A 15,651-nucleotide genomic window follows, 5' to 3' on the forward strand; every position below is an offset into this window, starting at 1 on the left:
GAATGTCACTGAAACCAAGCAATGGGAAATGGGAGATAAAGGTTATCCAAGTTATCCATACCAGCTCCAGTGGCTTCACAGCTTTCCCTCCAGTTCTGTAGAATGGCCCTGTGTGTTTAATGCATTGAAGGACACACGTCCACTTCACTTAGCTGAAGAAATTGGGGTACAAAACTGCTGCACTTGATGGAAATGTCATTTCTTGCAGTTAAATTTTGCTGTTCCGTTCACTGAAGCGTGTAAGGACGAGACTTAGGATGATATTCTGCCCTTTTCGGTATCTTTCTTTAAAAGATGTTGCCTTGACTAATCTAACAGTGGGGATGGGCTTTCATTTAGCTCAACCCAAATAGCAGAGCTGGTATAAGAATAAACACGAATGTGCTCCTTCAATATCAATAGAGGAGACTGATTTTGTAAAAACACTGCAAGGAGAAAGATGGTTTAAACCATCCCCAGAATAACGATGTGTAAATTGTGATCGCTCTTGCACTCCAAGTGTCAGTTTTAATTTGAGTCTTTTGTAAACCACTTGATTGTTGAATATTGCAAAGAAATTTAACCCCCTTGGAAGAAATCAGAAAGAATCCTGCTATTGAGGTAATTAGATACAAATTTGAGTGGGGATTTTTTTAATAAAGATTAAATGATCTGTTCAACTGTTTCAGGCCATACTTCAGATACACACACCTGTGTCTAGCTTGTAGAGCATTTCCCTCATTAATTAAGAGCACTTTCCTTGTGTTATTACTTAATTGGGTATCGCAGGGAACCTGATGAGACAATGAAATGGTCTTAATTGCATACAAACTAAATGCGTGATACTCCACATGCTGGAGTGTTCCACAGCGTGACCCCAGCTTGTCATCGTGTGCTAATGGCCACGGCGCTTGCTCGGGGGAGAGGGAGCCCTCCTGGAGTTAACACAGCATGAAGCACAACCACAGGCTGGGCAGGGAACGGCTGGAGAGCAGCCTTGGGGACAAGGATTTGGGGGTGCTGGGGGATCAAAAGCTGGCCCTGCTCTGGCCACATGCACTGGCACCCAGAAACCCCCATGCCCTGGCCTGAGGGGGGATTCTGCCCCTCTGCCCCGCTCAGGTGAGACCCCACCTGGAGAGCTGCTCCAGCCCTGGGGCCAGCAGCACATCCAAGGATGTGGAGCTGCTGGAGAGAGCCCAGAGGAGGCCCCGCAGCTGCTCCAGGGCTGGAGCCTCTCTGCTCTGGAGCCAGGCTGGGAGAGCTGGGGGTGCTCACCTGGAGAGGAGAAGGCTCCAGGGAGAGCTCAGAGCCCCTTGCAGGGCCTAAAGGGGCTCCAGGAGAGCTGGAGAGAGACTGGGGACAAGGGCTGGAGGGACAGGACACAGGGAATGGCTTCCCACTGCCAGAGGGCAGGATTAGATGGGATATTGGGAAGAAATTGCTCCCTATGAGGTGGGGAGGCCCTGGCACAGGGTGCCCAGAGCAGCTGGGGCTGCCCCTGGATCTCTGGCAGTGTCCAAAGCCAGGCTGGAGGGGGCTTGGGACAACCTGACCTGGTGGAAGGTGTCCCTGTCCATGGCAGGAGTTGGAACTGGGTGATCTTTAAGGTCCGTTCCCACCCAAACCATTCTGGGATTGTATAAATTAAACACTTTCCTATAGTCAATTTTCCCCACTTACCAGACTTCAGAAGTTTTCCATGTTTGACAACATTCAGTTTTGAACCATCTAAACACTCTTGGCTGTTGACGTTTCCCAGGGATGTATCCCATTTCACAGGGATGCCTGTTTCCCTGAAGTTTCAAACCGATCATTACAAAGGTAAATGGCCATGTTTAACTCTTAAATATAATATGTAAGGCTTGCTTTCTGTGAGTGTACATGTGCTCCTGGACAGCCAGGGGCTTGCGTGGAAGCAATAAATTTATTCTTCTGGGATTAATCCCTACTCTGCTTCTTCAGCTTCTTCATTTTTTTTTTATTTTCTGTTGGGAGAGTGGAAATGAGAGTGTAAGAAGAAAAAAACTCTTCCCCATGTCATGTGTGCCTGTGCTCATCTTCCCCAAGCAGCAGGTAGATGTGTCAACATCATGAATTATGGATGGAGCTGCTGGAGCCCACAGAGTGCAGCAAGAGTTGACCTGTTTTATTCATCCCTCAGCAGAACTCCCTGTGGGACTGGGAAAACCCAAAACCTCCCCATTGTCTATGCTTGGGAAGTTAGTCCTGGATTATACTGATTAAAACTTGGCAAGGAGAAGCTGGAGAGCTTTTCACACCTTTCCAGTATGGAAAATTCTCTTGTTCAAGAGGATATTTCAATCTAAAAAACAGTTGTCAGAGGCAAACTTATGTTTTTCTCTCTTGGAAATGAACTCTTTTGCAGTGTGCCAAGGTATTTTTTTAGTTTTAAGGGGAAGAGATGGCAAGAGATTTCCCATCAAGGCAAGGGAAAGACAAAAGCAGGGACTCAGCATGGACTGTGCATGACACAGGAGCTGAGTTCTTGTGTGACTTGGGGCAAGATCTGTAGTTTGTCTGGATTTTTGTTTTCCATGTCCCTGGAAAGGAATGATTGATATTTCCCTTGCAAGGCTGTTTTCAGGCTTCTTGGATAAAAATTTTGCAGGGATTAGTTATATGGCACAGAAGCCCTTGTAGCTCTGGGGTTTGGCATTGGTGCCACTCAAAAGTAATGGTGAGCACTGAAGAAAAAGCTGGGTTTTATCATGCTCTGAACTCCCTGAGTGCCTCACACAGCCCTAGCAAAGGTAGAGTGGCAGTGAACCGACGTCTTTAATCTTCTGGATTTTTGTATTTTGAACTTATGCCCATTGCAACAGTCGTCATCCAAGGAATTCGATAGTGGGAGGATCTGAATGGATTCCATTTCCATTCTGTTTGTTGTCATTACACCCGGTTTTTAATTTTTCCTCTTGTATTCCTGGGTACAGACACAGCCTGCATGTGGCTGCATTCCTGGTGGGGAAGGGTGGGAGAGCTGGATTTTACCATTTACCATCCTATTTAAGGTAGCTTTTGCCTTCCTTTTATTGTTTTCTGTAATCAGTATTTTGGATTGTTATTGTATTTTATATGAGGAAGGGCTGCAATAGGTGTCATTTCTTTTAAATACTCAATTTCTCTTAAAACTTCCTATTTTTTTGGCAAAGGGGATCCTGGAGCTTTGTCTGCTGGGAGAGGAAATGGTCATTTCATTTACCTACTTCTGTTTTAAAATCTATTTTTTAAATCTGTTGCTGATTTTAATTGTATTTAAATCAAGAATCCCAGCTTGCCGATTTAAAAATTTGTTTGTCAACTTGTTTTTTTGGTTTTTTAAATTGTGCTTTTGTTCTCCTAACAGAAATTTCTGCTCCCTGCTTGGTCAAATATCAGTTGTACACTGTTGTCCTTCCATTAAAATTAGAACTCCTTTATTTTGGTCACTGCTTCTCTGCACACTTATTTAAGCAATGGCATCTAATTAGTAATTCGAGAGTCTTTGTTTAATTTTTTATTATGTAGGAAACAGTGATACATTTCAGTGATGATGTGTGCTAGGAACTAATGTCAAACTTCCCTTGGAAACTGGAATCCACATTAATGCAGCGTGAGGTGCACAAGTGTTTGTGTTCATAGAACTACTTTCCACTTGATGAATTCCTGAGAAAAGCAGCAGCCTTCTCCCAGAACAGACTGGGATGTCACAGCAGGAGTGATCTGACAGGTGTTTTCATAGAATCCCAGAATGGTTTGGGTTGGAAGGGACCTTAAAACCCATCCATTCCCACCTCCTGCCATGGGCAGGGACACCTTCCACTAGCCCAGGGTGCTCCAAGCCCTGTCCAGCCTTGGACTTGGACACTTCCAGGGATCCAGGAGCAGCCACAGCTGCTCTGGGCACCCTGTGCCACGGCCTGCCCACCCTTCCAGGGAACAATTTCTTCCCAATATCCCATCTATCCCTACCCTCTGTCGGTGGGAAGCCATTCTCCCCTGTCCTGTCCCTCCAGCAAAGTCCTTGTGCAAAGTCCCTCTTTTGGATTGTTTTAGCAAGTATAAGGTGTGAACCTGTCTCAGCTTGTAGGGCGTGGAAGATAAACATCAAATCGCCCACATGAAAGATGTTGCTTTTTTCTCCCTTCTTCTACCCAGATATTGAAGTGCTCTCTTGGTGCTTGGATTTTGTCACAAACATTTTGCATTGCCAAATCCCTGTGTACCCACCTGACGAGGTTTTTAGCAGGCTGTGTGAGCGGAGCAGGACAGAATTGGGCCGAGGTCAGGGGTACCAGGCCTTGTAAAACAATTTCAGCGTCTCTTTGTACAGATCTGTTTGTCTTGTGATCCATCAAAACCCAGCTGGGGAATTTGTCCGGGCTGATGGCTCGTTTCCTCCTTGGAGAGACCTTCAAAGGCTGCCATACAAGTGGTTGACATTCTTCTTCACAGACACATGGTTGTTCCAGGAGGTTCATTAATGCAATGCTGCCTTCAAGCTCTTTGGAAATTTAAGGGTCTAAGTCTCTTGTTTACACCACTGTGGAACCAGTTAGGAATTGCAATGACTCGAGCTTTTGTAGTCTGTGTACAAAAAGGGAGATTGAATTTGATGGGTTTGGTGGGAATTAAGATCAGAAGGGAATATTAGATCATCTATGCTAATTATGAGTAAATTAGATGGTGCAAATTCTGAGCCGAAAACTAAATGCGCACTGTGATTCCTTATGGGATGAACTCTGTCACAAGGAACTGATGGGTGAGAAGAGGGTGTTAATTGCTGAGGCTGCTCTGATGGGGCATAGCTGATGCTCACTGGGGCATAGTCCATGCAGCAGGCAAAGAGGGAATGGCATCCCTTCTTCCCTGGACTTCATCTGATCCTCGGGCTGATCCTGAGCACGGTGGGCAAGATGCTCTGGGCTGCCTTAGAAGAGGCTCCTGCAGAGCTCACAATGCCGGTGCTCTGTCACCTTTGTAGCTGCTGTTTAGGGAGCTGCAGGCTGGGCTTAGATTGTCCTTAATCTCTTCCTTGCCAGATCAGAGAAGTCTGGCTTCCTCACCTGGTTTTCCTAAGTCCTGTGCTGTGTGCAGTTTGGGGCATTAATGACTTCTCTTGACTGGCCAGCCAGAGCCTTCTACTGCCCAAAGGGACACCAAGAGTGCTGGAGAGGGACTGGGGACAAGGGATGGAGGGACGGGACACAGGGAATGGCTTCCCACTGCCAGAGGGCAGGGTTGGATGGGATATTGGGAAGGAGTTGCTCCCTGGGAGGGTGGGGAGGCCCTGGCACAGGGTGCCCAGAGCAGCTGTGGCTGCCCCTGGATCCCTGGAAATGTCCAAGGCCAGGTTGGAGTTCTAACAATCTTTAGGGTCCCTCCCAACCCAAACCATCCTGTGATTCCTCCTCACATCAGCCTGTGGTGTTACTCAAGTCATTGATGGTTGTTTTGGACAAGCCCAAGTATCAGCCCCGTTTTCCTTGTTTCTGGCTGCCAGCTGAATGTGGAGTCATTGACTGCTGTCCTTAGAGCACAGTGGTCCATATTGCTTTAAACCCATTTAGACACAAATGTTTGATTGTAATTATTGCCTTAATATGTAACTGCAAGGTTTTGATAGACTTGTTCAGAGTTTCCAAAAAGCAAAGTAGTGTAAAATGGATTTACATGTTCCAAGATCAGGAGGGACTGACATAATCCTCTGGTCAGATGAAAGACCCTCCTGAAGCTTGGAATTGAGCAGGTTTTTTTTGTCTTTTGGAAACAATTAATATTCAAGTAAAGATACTGAGTCCAAGATTTATTAAATCCTGATGGATCCTTCTGATGCGCGCTTGGAAAGCTCTTCTGTGTTGGCCTGGCTTTTTATCTGCTCAGACTTCAGATGCTTCTATTTTATCTATTTCTGAACTTGCAGAACTCCAGAAAGCCTTTCAGACGAATTTAATATGGAATAAAGCAAAAAGCATGGTTTGATTCCAGACCAAGTCGGTCAGGCAACAGCTAGATAAGTATAATTAGCCTTGTAATTGGAATACGTTGTAGACAATTAGTTTTTGTAAATGTGTGTAATTTAATCCCAAGTAAAGGGTCAGGAGGACCTTGCTGTGAAAGAGGTTAAGGAGTAACATGTATAATTTCCAGGCCTTCTGATGCTCATGTCTGACACAGCTGGAGAGGAGCATGTCCATCTTTCCAATGGCAGCAAAAAATCCAACCTCCACAAGGTGAGTCAGGGCTTCTGTTCTGCCTTTGTCTCCCAGTATGCATTCCAAGAACAGCCTTAATAAATCCATGGGGGATGCGATAGCAGCAGTGATTTAGAGAATCCCCCATAAAAAACCAAAGTCTGTGAGGTACTAAGAGCCACTCTGTGGGAGTCCATTCAGCTTTTAGGGAAGCTCTTGAGAAATGGGATCCGCTCTCATCCCGAACACTCAATTCGTGCTCTCTGTGGCAAAGGGCTGCAGGATCTCACCCATGCGGTTACATGGTGGCACTTGGGATGTTTTTCTTCCTGCAATCCTTTTGTCAGGAAAGGGGCAGCCCTTCAGCCTCCAAGGTCAGCCCAGGAAAAGGGTCTGCTTCCCAGACATGTGGTACTCATTTGCTTGGAATTTTTGACACCACTTATTACAATATGGCACAGCTGCAAGTTCCCAGGCTCTTGTTTTTGGGCTAGGATTGAATGGTAAGAGAGAAATGCCCAAACGTCTCCCTGGAATCTTACAACACAGCTTGGATGTGGAGTGGGGTGCACAGGGAACACGTTCCCAGGATTTAACAGATCCTGCATCATTATGGTTGGCCTTTATAGCTTTAAGGAAACAACCTCAGTGTGTTGGAGTCCCCAAGAACGGGTTGGTGGTGCTCGTGACCAGCTGCACCTGGGCTTTGCCAGAGTTCTCTGTGTTATTTATGGCTCACAGGCTGCACTGTGCGTGACCCAGGTTCTGTCGGCACAGATGTTGGGGCTGGGGATGGATTCCACGGAAGGAGTCGGCAAAGGGGACTCACAGCTCAGTGTAGGATCAGTCAGCGACAGCAAAAGCAGAGGCTGGAAGAGCAGGTTCTGGTTTCTTGCCTTGTGCTGCAATAGCAGGAGCAGTGTAACCATACGATTAACAGCGAGAGTCCAAAAGTAGCAGGGTAATAAATACTGGGAATTCAAAGGAAACCTCAGCTTCTGGCAATTACAGAGTCTGTGCAGCAGAGAGATGGAGCTTCTGACTCCAGTGTTATTTGTGACCTACTTGGAACTGAAATGTTGCAAGAGCCTGTTTGTTTAATACTCAATTGCTTTTTTTTTAAAGTTATACCATATTCGGGTTAAATACAATCCTTTGAACATGGACTGATAGATAAACATTCTCCTCAGAAAATTCCATCAGTTCTTGTTGTCTTTATTTTTATTGCCAGCAAGTGCTCAATGTGTTCCTTCTTTTTCCGTTGCAAAAAACCCCCGCCCCAAACCTCCCTAACCTTTCCTATCATGTATCCAATATTTTATAGAGCAATCACAAAGGGTAGTGAATTGAGTAAAACATACTATCCTTGGCAGGATTTCCCTTATGACTAAATCCAATATGAACAAAGAGGACAAGGGCAAATAACTTCACTTATTCAGGTCATTTTTCATAAGAATCATAAAAATTAGATAGAAAAGGCCTATTAGATTATCTCTCCTCTCTCCCATTTTGCCAGTTCTGGGTTGTTCTCTACAGTAACCTTGTGAAATTTTATTTGTCCAAATGGAAGAAAGATCATCTTCCTGCTGGTTATTCTTTTCTTTTTGAGTGGAAAAGGATGGATGGTTTTCCTATCTGGGCTAGAAAATACTTCTTGTGCTTTTACAAGGCTCATTTTTAATTTCTACAGCTGTCTCCTCTTCAACAGTTTTATGTTCCTCTTTTTGGGCACTGTGATCTTATCGTGAGGCGTTTCCTACACTTGGGCCCATGTTTTTAATTCCACCCCGTTATTCCAGTTGTTCAAGTATTGGAATAACCCTGAGGCCATCTGTAACAATTTCACCCCATTGTGTTTCTGCCCTTCCAAGTGCTCGCCAGGGTTAATGTACCAACAACAACAGATTGTTCTTGCTGTACAGTGGGAAATGTTTATAATGCTCTTCAGATTAAAATAATTTAAAATCAATAAAAACCAAGCCTCTTACAATGGTAAAGGGCCATGAAGAGTTGGAGAGAAGCTCTCAGTGCAGCAGCTCTGGAGCTTGGTTTAACTCCACACGTGTGGTTTAATTGCCGTGCTGAGCTTCTCACAAGCTGAAGAAAGCACTGGAACATGTTTGACATTTGTTGCTCTAAATTACAGTTGTATCAGTATCATTGAAGTGTCCAAAAAATGCTAAAATTAAGAAGGGCTTGGAATGAATTAATGTTTAAGGAGTGTATGTGCTTATCTGCAGCTGAAAGGTCACTGAGTAAATTCTTCAATGATCCCAGTGTTGTGGGGGTGCTGCTGAAATGACAGATCTTGTTCTGTTACCAAAAAAAAAGATCTGGGTTGGGACTCTGGAGCAAAAGGGGATGTGTCTCATGTTGCTGGGAAATAGGGAATCATAGAATCATGTCCCAGAATCCCAGAATGGTCTGGTTTGAGAGAGACCTTAAAGCCCACCCAGTGCCACCCCCTGCTATGGGCAGGGACACCTTCCACTATCTCAGGTTGCTCCGAGCCCCGTCCAACCCGGCCTTGGACACTTCCAGGGATGCAGGGGCAGCTGCAGCTTCTCTGGGCAACCTCAGGGTGCCAGGGCCTCCCCAGCCTCCCAGGGAACAATTCCTTCCCAATATCCCACCTAATCCTGCCCTCTGGCAGTGGGAAGCCATTCCCCCTTGGTCTGTCCCTCCAGGCCCTTGTAAATAGTGTCTCTCCATCTTTATTGTTGGTTCCTCCAGGCTCAAAGGCCACAATCTGGGGGCTGGAAGTGCATGTGGCCATGGCCTGTCCAGCTTTTGATCCCCCAGCAGCCCCAAATCCTTCTCTACAGGGCCGTGCTCAATGACTTCTTCTCCCAGTTTGTTCTTATACCCCAAGCCAGTGCAGCACTTGGCCTTGTTGAAACTCACAATTGCCATGAATGTCCTGCTTCTCAAGCTTGTGCAGGTCCCTCTGGATGGCCCTGTCCTTCAAGAGTGTCACCTGCACTGCTCAGCTTTCAGGAGCAGTGGTTTGATGGAGTAAAATGGTTTGGCATGGCTTTGGAGCATGCACTGTGAGGTATCCTGTGGATCCTATGCCAGCAGGTCTGGGACCATACACATGTGTCATCTTCATCTCTTCAGTGCCTCAAGAGTGAATTGCTAGGAGTGGAATTTTGGAGGGAAAATAAGGGAAAGGAATTCCCCCCCTCAGTCAGGGGGGAATTAGGTGCCTTAGTCTGTTCTCATCCTAAAGGAGTCTCAGCACCCAGGGTTTGGACCTCTCCAGCCTCTGCTGGGTTCCTGAATTACTGCAGACTCCTGGGTGACGCTAGAGAAATCAGGCAAGTCTATAATTCATGAACGGGAGATACACTGAATGTGACAGGGAAAACAAAGAGAAATTAGGATCCACAGAATGAACATTTGTGACAGCAGTGAGGATTCTTGGAAGCTGATTGTGGATCTTAATGGGACTGATATGCTGCTATATTAAAGGGAAATAAACCTGTAATATATAATAAAGCAGCCTTTTTTGAGAATTGGGTTTTGATACATGCATTTGGTTATATTTTAGTCTAAAAAATAGGGTCTTCTGGTCAGACAGATAAGAAAAGACGGCTTTATGCTTAACAACGTCCGTAATAGCCCTTCTTCTGTCTCTATAGCCACATCTCATGTGTTGATGCCACTCCTGGGCATCCTGCATCCTGGTCCCTGTGTGGGAGCACAGTTCTGAGGGATACTGTCCCTGTTCTCTGTGGCTCTTGCATTGTGAAGTTTGCCTGCCTTTTAAAATGGAAGAGGGGACTACAGTCCCTGGCAACACACAGGGATTTTACTTAAAAATACTGTTGTGGAAGAGTGGTTTCACTGTGAAATAAAACTGGCATCCTTTTGCTCTGCTCTCCATAAAATCCATGGATGGGAGGGTGGCCGTGTACAGACTTGCTGTACATTAATTTTGTTTGCAAAAGCGCTGTAATTATACAGCTCTCCTGCCAATTTGGCACAGGAAGACAAGTAAAATCCCAAGCGGAATGCTTTCCCCATGAAAAGTCTTTTTGTAGGGTTTTTTTCTCCCTTAGCTTGAACATAATAACCTGATTGGCAAACCATTTAAAAAATGAATTGCAGGGCTTCCAGCATGAAATGATTGGCTCCATAGGAGTTACAGCGTTTGCATATGTGGGAGAAAAATCCAACTGTGCCGCCGAGATCCGCTGGGATGTCCTCTTGGAGAGCCTGCCAGGCTGCAGTGACCTGGAATGCATCCAGCTGGTGCGTCACCTCTGCTACCAGCGCTGCATTTCTTCAGCTTTTAACTCAATTCCTGCTCTCAGTGGCAGCTGTTTAATTCTTCTGCCAGAGATAGCTTCAGGAGAGGGGAAAAAAAAATAGAACTGCAAATAGAGGAATTGTTTAGAATATTGGGCCTAAACATAGATGATGGTGGTGATGGCTGGTTCCATTTTTAGCTTCCTGAAGAAACAAGGCTTATCCAGCAGTGACATCTGCTCATCGGCTGCTTCCTCACAGGTTGTGAGTGCAGGGGTCAACTTCAGCCAAATTTCAATTAAAACCCAAGTTTTGCTCCAGGTTTTGGTGTTTGGTGGATGGGGACATTTGACTTTGGAGCTCAGTGATTCCTTTTTGACCACGTGGCTGCAGGCACTGACTGCAGGGCAGAGGAGGGAGAGGGGGTCTTAGAAAGCATGGGAGCAGGAGGGGTGGAGACGTGGGTGCCTCGCTGGTGTGTGAGCTCTGATATCACGGTAGAGAGTAAAAATTATGGCAAAAGCAGGCTGCCGTAGTTCCCTGTCTGAGGGAGCGGCCTGCTCTGTGTCACTCGGTAGGCTCCCACCAGGGGATGTCTTCTGCTCTGTTCCCACCTCTCCTTGTGCTGCCATGGCCATTTGTGGATCACTAAGGCTTAGGGAACGTTTTTGGCCATGTTATTTGGAGCTTAGATGAGCTTAAGGCAGCCGTGAGAGTGAAGGCCGGCGAGAAGCTTGTCTGAGGCGCGAGTGGCTCCTCGCGGCCCACAAAGCTGCTTTGCCTTAAGGAGCCTGGCTCCGGGCAGGATTATCCGGCTGGCTGGGAGAGTGCTGTGGGAGCCAAGTGGGCATGGAAGTGTCTCTGGGGAGGAGGACCAGCATCTCAGTGTCACAGTCAGTGCCTGAGCGCAGGTGAGATATTGAGCTTATCAGCTTGAGTCCTTGGGGTTTCTCTCCTGCTTTAAAATCCAACAGGCTTGTTCAGTTGGAAGGGACCTGCGAGGATCATCCAGACCCCCTGGCTGACCAAATGCACAGCATGTTCTTAAGGGCATTGTCCAGGTGCCACTGACAGGCTTGAGGCATTGACCACCTCTGCAGGAAGCCACTTCCAGCATTTGACCACCCTCTTGGTACAGAAATGCTTCCAAATGTCCAGCCTAAAGTGGCCAGTGGGACAATCCTCTCTTGCCCAGCTCTTTGGTGCATCGCAGGCTGTGGTTTCCCCTGACTGCTGGCTCCAGCTGACCAGCATCCCCAATCCCTGTCTGCAGGGCCGCTTCCTACAGATTTGGGTGGGTTTGTACAAACATCTGCTGGCCCATGGCTGGTGAAGGCCACGTTCTCTGCTCCCATCCCTGGGCAGGCTTTGCGGCCTTGCATTCCCGGCTCCACCGGCTGTGGAGAAGCAGCAAGGCCGTGTCTTTGCGACTCAGACCAACCTGGAGAATAAAAGCTGCAGCACTCGTTTTGGAGAGGACTTTGCCCTGTTTGGGAGCTGGCAGAAGCATTTTAGGATTCAGCGATGGGGAAGTGCTCCTGCTGCAGAGCTCTTTAAGATGCCCTCCCAGAGACTGTGGGGAGCCCCTGGCAGAGGGAAGTAAACTGGTGACCTGGAAAAAGAAAACGAAGGAAACAAGATTAGTCTGCTCGACAGGGAATGCCATCCTGGGATTTATTTTGATTCCTGTGAAGGTAGCAGTCTGAAAGGCTTTATGCAGTGAAAATTTGTGTTTTGTAATTAGAGAGAAAAAAGACATACCTTTGAGATATATATATATATGTAAAACATACAGGGATTGGTTCCTGGGTGGGGCCTCTGGGAGTGCTTTGGAGAGGCTACTCTGCATGATATCCTTTATTTAGCAACTGTCATGCCCGTTTGTAGGATCTGTAGTGATAGAACCTGTCCTGGGAAATGTCTGAAATCCAGAATCATGAAATATTTAGTGGACCGTTCACTGCTAATGGGCTCCAGCCCTGCGCCAGCACCACAGGATCAGTAACAAAAGGCTCTGTGTACCAGTGCCAAGCTGCCTGAGACTGCTCTGAGTTTGTTCAAGTCTTATTTCAGCTTTTATCAAAAGCAAAATCTGAGTCCAGCAAGGCAGGGTTTGGTTGGTTGAAACCAGCAAAGGCTTGTTTTATTTTCCTTGCTCAGAGGAAACCTGGGATATGTCATGTGTGGCATACACAGAAGTGAGTGATTTTTTTTCAGCAGTAGATAAATTGATGTGAGAAAAAATACACAGTATTGATTTTCCTTTTCCTGTGGCTTTTGAGAGGTTGTTAATGCAGCAAGTACACAAGAGCACTCATATGTCTGTCTGCACAGTAATCGCTAATGAATTGACTTTCTTAAAAACAATTTTTAGTCTGTAGTTTCAGTGACTTGATTTGTGGAGTAGATGATATCTCCTGGCACATAATTACTCATTTTTGGGCTGTGTAAAAGGGGGGAGGATAAATTTTCCTGCATTATCTGTAGCACTGAACATCTCTCCTATTACTCATACAAGTTTTTTCTCTGTGTCTTCTTCCTTACTGTAGCTGAGCAAAGAGGTTTGTAAGGATCTGAGGCTTTTTTCAGTGTTAAAATTTACGGTACAGACACTTTCTAGAGCTAATTCTTGTGCATTCTGACACAGCAGTGGTCATGATCGTGACAGGGACAATGATTTATACTCAGGAGACCAACAATTCATTTCTCTCAGTGTCTCCAAGTGACTGCAGAGAACTTGTTTTCCTTTGGGAAAAAACCCCAAACCTGCAGCAGGACCCATGGTGATAATCATATTAACAGTACAGTGAAAGCAATTTGATGACATGTGACAGAACGTGACATGCAAGGCCCTGTCAGTCTGGTGGTGGTGATGACCCGAGGATGCTGAGGAAGGCAGTGGGGAGGAGCTGACCCATGGAGTGGGATGAGGTGTTTGTCCATGCTTGGGGAATTGTGGCCGATGTCCAGTGGAAGCACTTCTGATCCTGATGCACAGGTGGGCACGTGGTGATGCTTAGGAATCACTGGTGTTCGTGGACACTTCTGTGTGTTGCTCTTGGTTCATGCTGTTCTAGGCTTGCAGTCAAAATTTGGGGGTCATTAATATTTTCTTCCCATTATCCAGTGCAAGATTGCAGTGTGTCCAGTTTCTTCTGGATATGCTCTACACAGTCAGTGTTATCTGAGATTTGTTGTCCCAGAGGTTTTGCTCTAAAGCTTTGCAGGTTGCCATGGTGGCAGAGGGACCATGTCGTCAGTGTTGTGAGAAGAGACAAACATTGATTGTGTTGCTCTGAGGTGATTTATTCCCAATACCTCCTTGTCTTGGCAGTCATCTGGTGATCTCGGTTCTCATAACAGTGATCCTTTTTCAGCATCACTCCTGACAGGCTTTTCCTGATCATTCCCTTGCTCTTTGCTGTTGTTCTAATGTACCACTTGCTTTTAGCCACTTTTCTGGTTTTTGGTCTCTCTTCCCGTGGTGGTTCTCGAGGTCCTGCCAAATCACCGATCTCCACTTGGAAACCTTCATAAGGAGGAACAGTGAGTCTGTGAAGGAACAGTGACCATGTTGTGAGGTACAAATTTAGGGCTTTTCATTCTTGCACATTCACAGCATTGCTTTTTCCCCCCCCCACTTTATGTGCTGTTTACAGTGCACATGGTTTCTGCAGGAGGGCCTTGGACATCTGTGCATTTGGCTGTTTATTGCAGAAGGCTTTTAGTGGGTTAAGGAAGCACACAGAGGGGAGCTTTTGGAGTGGCCTGTGAAATGATTTTGCTTAGCTTTGTTTTAGCACTTCTTGCACAAACCTCTGCTCCCTCCCCTTGGGTCGCAGCTTTCCAAGCTATGCCAGCAAGAGCAGAGTCAGGCTCTGCTAAACTCCAATAAAGCACAGGGCACTTTTAATTTGCATTTGTGCAGAGGCGCTTAATTACAAACACCTCTTGTCCTGCCTCAGTACTCCTGGTAGCTCCTCGATCGCTCCCGGTAGGGAGCTAAGCAGCTGTGAGGATGGATGTCATTCCCTTGAACTTGGGAAGGTTTTCTACATCCTGAGGAGTGGTGGGCCGTGAGATGGATGAGTCAAAGTCAGTGGTTTGATGTACCCAGAGGGCTGGTTATTACAGTATATAATCATGGAATCACAGAATATCCCAAACCGGAAAGGACCCACAAGGATCATCATGTCCAAATCCTGGCCCCGCTCAGGACAACCCCAAGGATCCCACCATAAATCCCACCCTCAGGATGTGTGTGGGTTCACAGTGAGACCAGCACTTCTAAACTCTGTCTCTCAAGGGTTTGGTAGGTGGGGTAGGATGCACCATCTGTAAACCCATGGATGAATTGGAAGGAAAGCTTCTGGTGAGGCAGGAAAAACAACCCCAGACCTGAGCTATTGCCTGAGGAAACATGGGAATCCCCATTAGAGAGATTTAGATTAGAAAACACATCTGCCAGGAGTTTGGCTCTTGGAATTTCATCAGGGAAGTCCCACCTTGTTTTCTTCCAAAGGTAAAAAAAAAACCCACCAAAAAACCCCACCAAAACCCATCCTGAAAATACATTGCATGTCTGTATTATTTATATGTCTAGAAATGGACATCCTATTGCAGTGCATCCACATCCTCTCAAGAGATGGTCCCAGGATATTCCAGGAACCACTTCGGACATGCAAGCCTTAGATTCAGCTTGGAAATCGTCAGGGAAGTATTTTCTACTGAAATACAGATATCCCCTTCTCACCCCCTCAAGAAACAGTAAAGCCTGTTTGGAGGAGTGGAAGTGCAGTACAACATTTAGTTATAAACCAAAGATTTCCAAGCCATGTTGACTTAAAGCATCTGTTAGTGAAACGTGTCTGCTCTGCAGACAGTTTTTGTACTTGTGCTGCGCAAGCACATTTCAAACAAGCACAGCAAATGTGCTGCTGAGAACAATCCAGCGGTGCTGCTTGGGTCATTTAGATGACTTAATAGGTCTTTTCTTTTTCCTTGCTATCTGTATTAAATCAATGATTCATATAAATTATGCCAAAGGGAGTTAATTGTTATTGCATGGTATAAAAAGCTGCCAAACTAAGGGCAAAACTCTGATTACAGCGCATGAAATAAAATGGAGTTGTGTTCTGATTGCTGAAAGCATAAAATGGCTGAACCTATCACCCCTACCGAAATAGCCTGGACAGGAATTCCTGTGGAACAGTGGCAGGGG

At 46.1% G+C, this 15,651-nt stretch overlaps 1 protein-coding gene across 3 annotated transcripts in view; it reads left to right on the forward strand.

Moving 5' to 3' along the window:
• FAM168A (family with sequence similarity 168 member A) overlaps positions 1–15,651 on the forward strand; it is a 131,431-nt gene that overhangs the window by 15,126 nt on the left and 100,654 nt on the right. Inside the window, exon 1 of one of the 3 annotated variants that reach the window (XM_017727108.1) lies at positions 6,130–6,215. The exons of 1 other annotated variant lie outside the window; for it this stretch is intronic. The gene's annotated coding sequence lies outside the window, so the exon portion shown is untranslated. Of the gene's footprint in view, positions 1–6,129; positions 6,216–11,322; positions 11,342–15,651 lie in introns of those variants that run through there. One more of the 3 variants, XM_017727110.1, reaches the window with a different exon arrangement.

This window comes from Corvus brachyrhynchos, unplaced genomic scaffold (genome assembly GCF_000691975.1).
Source record: "Corvus brachyrhynchos isolate BGI_N302 unplaced genomic scaffold, ASM69197v1 scaffold412, whole genome shotgun sequence".
Lineage (NCBI taxonomy): Eukaryota > Metazoa > Chordata > Aves > Passeriformes > Corvidae > Corvus > Corvus brachyrhynchos.